The sequence below is a fragment of the Cannabis sativa genome, chromosome X (genome assembly GCF_029168945.1).
Source record: "Cannabis sativa cultivar Pink pepper isolate KNU-18-1 chromosome X, ASM2916894v1, whole genome shotgun sequence".
NCBI lineage: Eukaryota > Viridiplantae > Streptophyta > Magnoliopsida > Rosales > Cannabaceae > Cannabis > Cannabis sativa.
This window is the reverse complement of record NC_083610.1, coordinates 74,997,935-75,007,809: the sequence shown is the minus strand read 5'-3', so window position 1 is coordinate 75,007,809 and position 9,875 is coordinate 74,997,935. Positions and strand designations below refer to the sequence as shown.

At 42.4% G+C, this 9,875-nt stretch overlaps 1 non-coding gene across 1 annotated transcript; it reads right to left on the bottom strand.

The window, feature by feature from the left end:
- Window positions 1-727: 727 nt before the first annotated feature.
- Window positions 728-834, bottom strand: LOC115703296 (small nucleolar RNA R71). The gene has a single exon (XR_004009072.2). It is a non-coding gene; the product is annotated as a small nucleolar RNA R71 (small nucleolar RNA).
- Window positions 835-9,875: the final 9,041 nt, after the last annotated feature.

Sequence of the window (9,875 nt, the reverse complement as noted above, 5' to 3'; positions counted from 1 at the left end):
AGAATTTTCGTAACAAGTTTTTGGCGCCGTTGCCGGGGAATTGTTTAAAGATTAATATTACACAAAATTATACTAACTTCTACTTTGGTATATTTTCTCTTGCTGATTTTTCTAACCTTTTTCTTGCAATATTTTCTTGATCTATTTCAGGAATCATAAGTGTATGCGCCGTCAAGGACAAGCAGTGATATTACCAGTTGATCCCGAAATCGAGAAAACTTGTAGGAGAAACCGAAAGAACAAGAGGCAAGAGGGAGTTTCAGCAACTGCTGAAACTTCAGACATCATGGCTGCCAATGCTGCAAACAATGGAGGCAATAACGGTAACAATGGTGGCGCAGTAGAAGATCAAGCTAATGGCCGCAGCTTGAGAGATTACATTCTCCCTACTCTGACGGGAGTGCAGTCGTGTATCAGGCCACCGGCAGTGGATGCAAATAACTTTGAGATAAAACCTGCCATACTTCAGATGGTGCAGTCTTCAGTTCAGTTTGGTGGCCTCCCTTCTGAAGATCCTAATCTGCATCTCTCTAACTTCATGGAACTTTGTGAAACCTTTAAAGTTAATGGAGTTAGTGATGATGCTATTCGACTGAGACTGTTCCCATTCTCTCTTAGAGAGCGAGCCAAGAGTTGGCTAAACTCCTTGCCACCCAACTCTATCGCCACCTGGAATGATCTGGCAACGAAATTCTTGTCAAAGTTCTTTCCTCCAGCCAAGTCTGCAAAGCTGAGAGGAGAAATTAATAACTTCTGCCAACAAGATAATGAATCTCTCCATGAGGCTTGGGAGAGGTTTAAGGATCTGATCAGAAAGTGCCCTCACCATGGTATAGAGAAGTGGATGCTGGTCCACAACTTCTACAATGGGTTGGTAGGAAATACAAGAACTTTAATAGATGCTGCAGCTGGAGGAGCCTTTATGAGGAAGAGTGCTAATGAGGCTTATGATCTATTGGAGGAGATGGCTCTAAACAGTCAACAGTGGCCAACTGAGAGGAGTCAATCAAAGAAGGTAGCTGGTGTGTTAGAGGTCGATGCCATCACCAAGTTGACAGCACAGGTTGAGGCATTGACAAAGATAATTGCAGGGCAAGCTAAACAAGCCCAAGTTGTGTGTGAGTTATGTGGGGGAAGCCATCACTTTTCAGAATGCCAAGCTGATGTGGATGATTTGCCAATGGATGAAGCTAAAGCCATTGGAAACTATTCACAGAACAACAACAACAACTATGGGTTCAACCAGGGTAATAACCGAAGAAACAGTGGGTTCTATCAGCAACGAAATCAGAACCAGAATCAGAATCAACAGTTTAATCAGCAACAAACCTCTGGTGGAAATTCTAGTTTGCAGACAGATTTACTGCTTCAATTCATGACTGAAACTAGATCTTCAATCAAAGACCTGCAGACACAGATGGGCCAATTAGCAACTCAGGTAGCAACTCGTCCTCAAGGAAATTTGCCTAGTACAACTGAAATTAATCCTAAGGAAAACTGCAATTCAATTACCCTGAGGAGCGGTAAAAATTATGATGGTCCTGAAATGCCACAACTAGTGAATGGAGAAAAGGAGAATGAAGAGCAACCGATGTCGACCCCAACACCCACTCCAACGAAGGCTACTGATAGTCAAACACAGCCACAGCAGTCTCCACCAGCTAATATTGATCACCATGTAAAAATACCATACCCTCAAAGGCTCAGAAAGTCAAGTCTAGACAAGCAGTTCACCAAATTCCTAGAGGTCTTCAAAAGACTACACATCAACATTCCTTTTGCTGAAGCCTTGGAACAAATGCCCCGTTATGTGAAGTTCATGAAGGAGATATTATCTAAGAAGAGAAAATTGGAGGACTATGAAACAGTGGCATTAACTGAGGAGTGTAGCGCTATTTTGCAAAAGAAACTACCGCCCAAGCTTAAAGATCCGGGTAGTTTCAATATTCCATGCTCTATAGGGGGTTCGGTGGAAACTAAAGCTCTATGTGATCTAGGAGCAAGCATTAATCTAATGCCATTGTCTGTCTTCAAAAGGTTAGGATTGGGAAAAGCAAAGCCCACAACAGTGACTTTACAACTAGCGGATCGTTCTTTGACTCATCCTCGTGGGATAATTGAAGATGTATTGGTGAAGGTTGGTAAGTTTATCTTCCCTGTTGATTTCTTAATTCTTGATATGGAGGAAGATTCAACTATTCCCATTATTTTGGGAAGGCCATTCTTAGCCACGGGCCGAGCATTAATAGATGTTCAAAAGGGAGAGTTAAAGTTGAGAGTGCAAGATGAAGAGGTCAATTTTAATGTTTTTGCCCCAACCGACATTCCTACCTGTTGCAAGATTGAGATGGTGAAGGGTTCTTTTGTTAAAGCTGATAAGAAGAAAGCAAAGCCTAAAGAGCGACTTCGAACGATTCAGCGTCGTTGGAAAAGATTGATGTGTGGTAGTTCTGTAGGTGAGCTTACTCTTGAGCAAAACTCTGAAATCAACACTATTGGTGGTCAATTTTCTTCATTTAGTACGAGGGCTCTTTTGGATGAAAAGGGTCCACCCAACCCTTTCTGAAAGGGTCTCAGGTAAGTTTCTTCTCTCTGCATATTTTTGTATACATTGGGGACAATGTCATATTTAGTTTGGGGGGAGAGACTTAAAATTTTTACTTAAAATTTTTAAATTCTGCACTTTAATTTCTGCATTTTAATTTTATGTTTTAGTTTTTGCTTTAGTTAAGGAATGGCAATAAGCTTGATGATAGTTGTATACTGCTGATTAGTGTGATGTGATCTGAAACTGTAAAATAACTGTGTGCTTGATTTTGTTAACTCTTTGGATTAGTTTGGATGCTTAGAAACCTGTGTTTTTCTGCAAATACTCAAGTTGTGAAAATTGTTATAACTGTTTTACTATGGTTTGTGGTAAGATTGACAGGATAGCTTAGAACTTGCATGTTTATTCTTTTGAGGCGAAATCCTTGATAGTGTTCAATTGGAATATGACTTAGGCATTTGTTGGATAGTTTGAGCCTTTCAAGCCTACCATAATGTATATCCCTAGTTACCCTTTTGAGCCTTAACCTGTTGTGTTTTCACCCACTGATTTGAAATTTTGCAACCACACTATTAATTTTTATTCTCACCATGATTATCCATGATATCATAAGCTATATGATTAGTTTGGGGGAAAAGAAACATTTAGTGTGACGAAATAGTGAGAGGGAGAAAAAAAAAATTTGTAAGATTGAGATGAAAGAAGAGGAAAAATTGTGTAATTCAATGTCACTGAAGAAAAAAAAAGAAAAAAAAAACAAAGCATTGAGAAAAAAAGAATTAAAGAATATGATTTCAGTGATGTTGGAAAATAATAAATATATCTTATCTCAATCTTGGTCAACTTGGGAACAATATGGGGTTTAGAAAAGGAAAAGTAAAAGCTTGGGGGTTCTGTTTGTGTGCTTATGATATCTTGAGCCAAAATTGTCTCTTGCCTATCCCTGAATATCTGAGCCATATTACCTAAGCCTTGAAAAGACCTAATGATTCCAAAGAATACTGTCAACATTAGTGGAGAAAGGTAAACATGCAAGCTTATGAGTTATCGGGCTGTGGAACTAATGGAAAGAGTAAAACTTTTATAACGATGTTTCATATTTGAGTAGATAGTTGCAGTTGTACATAGTGTTGTTAATTGAGCATCCGAGTTAATTGTTAGAGTTAGTAGGATCAAAATTCTAGTTTATGCAAGGAAGAAAACAGAGCATGAGTCAGCAGCGTAGTGATTATCTGATAGCGTAGTTAGTTTTTTTTTTTTTATCTTACTCGGGGGCGAGTAAGAGTCTAGTTTGGGGGATTTTGTTAGGTTATAATTAACCTATATTTCGGGTCTTTAAAGTTAGCATTATCTCGTCTATTGGTGTCTTTTGGAGCAGTTTTACGCTTGATTTTCATTATTTCAGGTTCCCGGGGTGTTAAAGTTCGAATTCAGTCAAATGGCGAAAAACTGGGATAAACTTGGAAAAATTGGAAAATTCGGTTCCAGAAGTGTCAGTAGTCGCGACCTCCAGAGAGCCAGGTCGCGACCCTTTTTCCTGGTCGCGACCCTGGTCGCGACTTCGTAAGTTAGGCAGAAACTCGGTTTTTCGAGTTTTGCCTGTAGTCGCGACGAGCTTAAATGCTAGTCGCGACTATGTACGGAAATCGCAGATTTGATTTAATTTTGATTTTTCACTCAATTGGAGGCTCACCACTCATCCCTATATAAGGAATACGACATTGAAGGTCAGATCTAAGCAAAAACAGACCTAATAGTGGAGGCAAAGTGGAGAGGAAGCTATCTTGAAGACCCGGAGCGATACCGCCTTCTAGTTTCTTTCTTTTACCCTTTTTATTCATCTTTATGTTTGTTTTTATTTCTGAATTAATCATGGATGTTTTTAGAATGATTATGAACTAAATTTCCCAATAAGGGAGGATGATGATTGTTGTTTAAGTTTATGCCTAGTTAATAAATAATTGCCATTCCTTCATCTTATGTGTGAATACTATCTTTATTTGTGTTTAATTTCATGTGCAAGCTTGATCACCTTTTACATGTTCTATGATCCTAATTCGAAATCTGAAAAGTGAGAATTAGGAATGCTAAAATTTGGATAGTCTAGGTTTTGATGTAAAACGAAAGTATTTACATAGCCTTAGTGACTAATAGATTATTGCTTAATGCTGATTTTGTGTTGATCTAATTAAGAAGTTAATTAGAGAACATATTATTTAGAACCTAAAAGATCTGAAAAGAGTTAGGTTAATTTATAATCTGTCTTTCACATTGAGATAAGGATAGCAATTAGGCATTGACATAGGTAGCTTATCAACAGGATTCACCTCCCTAATCTCTCATCTTGATTAATCTTCGTTTATTTTCTCTTTAATTTCTGAGTTATTTACTTTTAAATTGCAAACTTATTATTTTACCAAATAGAATCATAAGTATAGTTTAGTAGTACTTAATCCAATTCCCTGTGGTTCGACCTCACTTGCGTGAGATACTACTTGATACGTACACTTGCGTAATAAACAGAATTTTCGTAACAGCTCCCCCAGCCGATCAGGGAGCCCAGATTGGGAGTTACGGTTTGCGGAAATGCAAGCCCGGATAGAAGAACAAGACCTCGAGATTCAGAGGTTGAGACAGCAGGGTGCTCCTGCAATTCCAGTGCCCGTAGTTCCAGTGGCACCTACCCCTGCTGCCCAGGCCGAGATAGTGGTGGCGGCCCATAGATTGGAGCCTCTGTATGAGCGGTTCCGGAAGCAAGCACCTCCGGTTTTCCTGGGAGGTCCAGACGTAATGAAAGCCGAGCAGTGGCTAACGGTGATTACCAAGATCCTGAACTTCATGGGTGTCACCAATAACGACAGAGTGGTGTGCGCCACATTCCAGTTCCAGGAGGACGCTTTGGTCTGGTGGGACATGGTGTCTCAGATCCATGACGTCACCACCATGACCTGGGAAAGGTTCCAGGAACTCTTCAACGCGAAGTACTACAATGAGGCGGTCAGAAGCGCCAAGAGGAAAGAGTTCGCTCACCTGACCCAGCGTGAGAATATGAGCGTCACTGAGTATACTACTCAGTTTGATCGGTTGGCGAGGTTAGCCTCGGGAATTGTGCCGACCGACTTCAGCAAGAAGGAGAAGTACCTGGACGGGTTGAATGCCAAGATCAAGCATGATCTGATGATTACCACGGACGACAGCACCACCTATGCTCAGATGGTGGAGAAGGCACTGCGAGCTGAGGGCGCAGTTGGGTGTATGTCGGAGTCAGCTAGTACTCCGGTGAGTGGCGGAGCTCCTACCCCTCCTGCATCAGGCTTTAACAGGGGGAGTAGCGGTTCGGCCATTGACTAGAGGAAGAGAGCACCCATTGCTTCCGGTGGCTCGAGTCAGAACAAGAGGTTCTGGGGGAACCAGAACAGAGGGAGTCGTCCTGGTGGTACTGAGACCCGATTCTCCTATCCCGAGTGCCCTAGCTGCAAGAGGCACCATCGGGGTGAGTGCAAAGGTCAGGGATGCTTTCACTGTGGCATGCCCGGACACTTCAAGAGGGACTGTCCCTAGCTCCGATCAGAGGCACCGAGAGCTCCAGCGATACCCACTCCAGCCAGGGTGTTCGCTATCACTCAGGCTGATGCAGATGCCAGCCCATCAGTTGTCACAGGTCAGCTTTCTATTAACAACTCGCTATATTCAGTGCTGTTTGATTCTGGGGCTACACATTCTTATGTGGCGGCCAGAGTCTTTAGTAAATTGGGTAGACCGTATGATAGATATGAATCAGGGTTTGGAACCCTATTACCTAGCGGAGAATTGTTTATCTCCAATAGGTGGATTAGGTCTATGCCGATCAGGATAGATGGTAGAGAGTTAAGTGCTGATCTGATAGAGATGAGTTTAGTCGAATTCGATATTATTTTAGGAATGGATTTCCTATCTAAATATTCGGCGAGCATTGATTGTAAAAGGAAGATGGTGATCTTCCAACCGGAAAGTGAAGAACCATTTGTGTTTGTTGGTTCAGTTCAGGGATCTCGGATCCCGGTGATCTCGGCTATGTCAGCTAGAGAATTGTTGCACGGCGGTTGTTTAGGGTTTCTGGCCGTGGTGGTGGACACCACTCGGCCAGACACCATTCAGCCAGAGGACATCAAAGTAGTTCGGGAATTTTTGGATGTTTTTCCCGAAGAACTTCCAGGGTTACCACCTCAGCGGGAGATTGACTTCGTGATAGACTTGGCACCAGGGGTGGAACCGTTTTCCAAAGCCCCATATAGAATGGCTCCAGCTGAACTTAAGGAATTAAAGATTCAGCTCCAAGGGTTGCTTGACATAGGGTTTATTCGGCCTAGTGTGTCACCCTGGGGAGCCCCGGTTTTATTCGTCAAGAAGAAGGATGGATCTATGAGGATGTGCATCGACTACAGAGAATTGAACAAGCTGACGGTGAAGAATAAATATCCATTACCTAGGATCGATGATTTGTTCGATCAGCTTCAGGGGAAGACGGTCTTTTCTAAGATTGATCTCCGTTCGGGTTATCATCAGTTGAGAATCCGAGAGGAGGACATTCCGAAGACGGCTTTCCGCACTAGGTATGGACATTACGAATTTCTGGTTATGTCATTCGGACTAACCAATGCTCCTGCAGCATTCATGGACCTGATGAATAGAGTATTCAAGGATTTCCTCGATATCTGTGTGATTGTGTTTATCGACGACATCCTCGTGTACTCTCAGTCAGAAGAGGAGCATGAGTTACATCTTCAGATGGTACTGCAACGACTTCGAGAACATAAGCTTTATGCCAAGTTCAAGAAATGTGAGTTCTGGCTATCTCAGGTGTCCTTCCTAGGGCACATTGTGAGCAAAGATGGGATCAAGGTGGATCCCGGGAAGATTGAATCCGTCAGGGATTGGCCGAGACCGAAGACTGTGACAGAGATCAGAAGCTTCTTAGGTTTAGCGGGGTACTACCGTAGGTTCGTCGAAGGGTTCTCTAAAATTTCAATGCCCCTAACCGAGCTTACAAAGAAGAATCAGCGGTTTATCTGGTCAGATAAGTGCGAAGCTAGTTTTCAGGAGCTAAAACAGAGGTTGATTACCGCTCCAGTGCTAGCTTTGCCTTCAGACAAGGAGAAGTTCGTAGTTTATTGTGACGCATCCAAACAAGGTTTGGGGTGTGTATTGATGCAAGCCGATCGGGTCATCGTCAGTTAAAGGATTACGAACAGCGATACCCGACTCATGACCTAGAGTTGGCCGCGGTGGTTTTCGCATTGAAGATTTGGCGGCATTATCTTTATGGGGAAAAGTGTGAAATCTATACCGACCATAAAAGTCTCAAATATTTCTTTACTCAGAAGGATTTGAATATGAGACAAAGGCGTTGGTTGGAGTTAGTGAAAGATTATGACTGTGAGATCCTCTATCACCCCGGAAAAGCCAATGTAGTGGCCGATGCCTTGAGCAGAAAGGGTCCCGGGCAAGTAGCTAGTATGGTTCAGATCTCACCTCAGCTAGCAGAGGATATGGTTAGATCCAACATTGAGTTTGTGGTAGGTGAGCTTCACAACTTAACGCTGCAATCTGATCTGTTGGAAAGAATAAAAGTCGCTCAGATGACGGATCCAGAGTTAGTGAAGATCCGAGATGAGGTGTTGGCTGGTCAAGCCAAGGACTTTTCAGTGTCAGACAGTGGGATGCTTTTGTATAAAGCCAGGGTTTGTGTTCCGAATAGTGTGGAACTTAGGAATGAGATCTTTGAGGAGGCTCATTCTACCCCGTATTCTGTGCATCCCGGCACCACTAAGATGTACCAAGATTTGAAACCGTACTTCTGGTGGAGCGGTATGAAGAAGAATTTGGTAGAATTCGTATCGAGATGCCTCACTTGTCAGCAGATTAAGGCTGAACATCAGAGACCAGCAGGGTTGTTGCAGCCTCTAACCCTACCAGAATGGAAATGGGAGGATATCACGATGGATTTTGTGGTCGGGTTACCTAGGACCACGGGTTTATTTGATTCCATCTGGGTAGTGGTGGATCGATTTACGAAATCTGCTCATTTTCTGCCGGTTAGAAAAACATTTACAGTGGATCAGTTGGCAGAGTTGTATGTCAGAGAGATAGTAAGACTTCACGGGGTACCGAAGTCTATAGTTTCGGACAGGGATCCGAAGTTCACCTCCAAATTTTGGCAAAGTTTGCAGCGAGCAATGGGTACAAGGCTGAAATTTAGTACAGCATTCCATCCTCAGACAGATGGTCAGTCCGAAAGGACAATTCAGATATTGGAGGACATGTTGAGAGCCTGTGTTATGGACTTTGAAGGCTCATGGAATAAGTATCTACCGTTGATAGAATTTTCTTACAACAACAGTTACCAGAGTACGATAGGGATTGCTCCCTATGAACTGTTATACGGTAGGAAATGTAGATCTCCTATCCACTGGGATGAGACAGGGGAGAGGAAATACCTAGGTCCAGAGTCAGTGCAACGGACCAATGAGGCAATAGAGAAGATAAAAGCTAGAATGCTTGCCTCACAGAGCAGACAGAAGAGTTACGCAGATCTGAAACGCAGAGATGTTGAGTTCCAAGTAGGGGAACATGTGTTCTTACGGGTTTCTCCGATGAAGGGGATCAAACGTTTCGGGAAAAGAGGCAAATTATGCCCTAGATTTACAGGACTTTTCGAGATTCTCGAGAAGATAGGTCAAGTGGCATATCGGTTAGCATTGCCTCCAGCCTTATCAGCAGTTCACAACGTATTCCATGTCTCGATGTTGAGAAAATACGTTTCAGATCCCTCTCATATACTCGGTTATGAGAGTCTTGAGCTACAGCCAGACATGACTTATGAGGAACAGCCAGTGCAGATCCTGGATAGAAAGGATAAAGTCCTTCGGAATAAGACCATAGCATTGGTCAAGGTTCTCTGGAGAAACAACAAGGTGGAGGAAGCCACCTGGGAGCTAGAGTCAGATATGAGAGCTCAATATCCAGAGTTATTCAGGTTAGATTTCGGGGACGAAATCCTTTTAAGGGGGGATAGTTGTAAAGCCCGCTTAGTTTAATTTGGAAATCAGCAGTTAATTATGATTAATTATGAAAATTATTTATAGCTATTTAAATAATTTATTATACTGTTATTTATGGAATTCAGAAATGCATTTTTATGTCATTCAGTAGTTTTCATATTTTGCATTTCTGGTGCCCGGTATTTTGGAACTCGGCGTTTGGCTCAGTAGAAATCACAACTTAGTATGTTAGTAGTTTGGGACGAGTTATTAGACATTGGGAATGTCGGGAATGGCCGGGAAGTTAG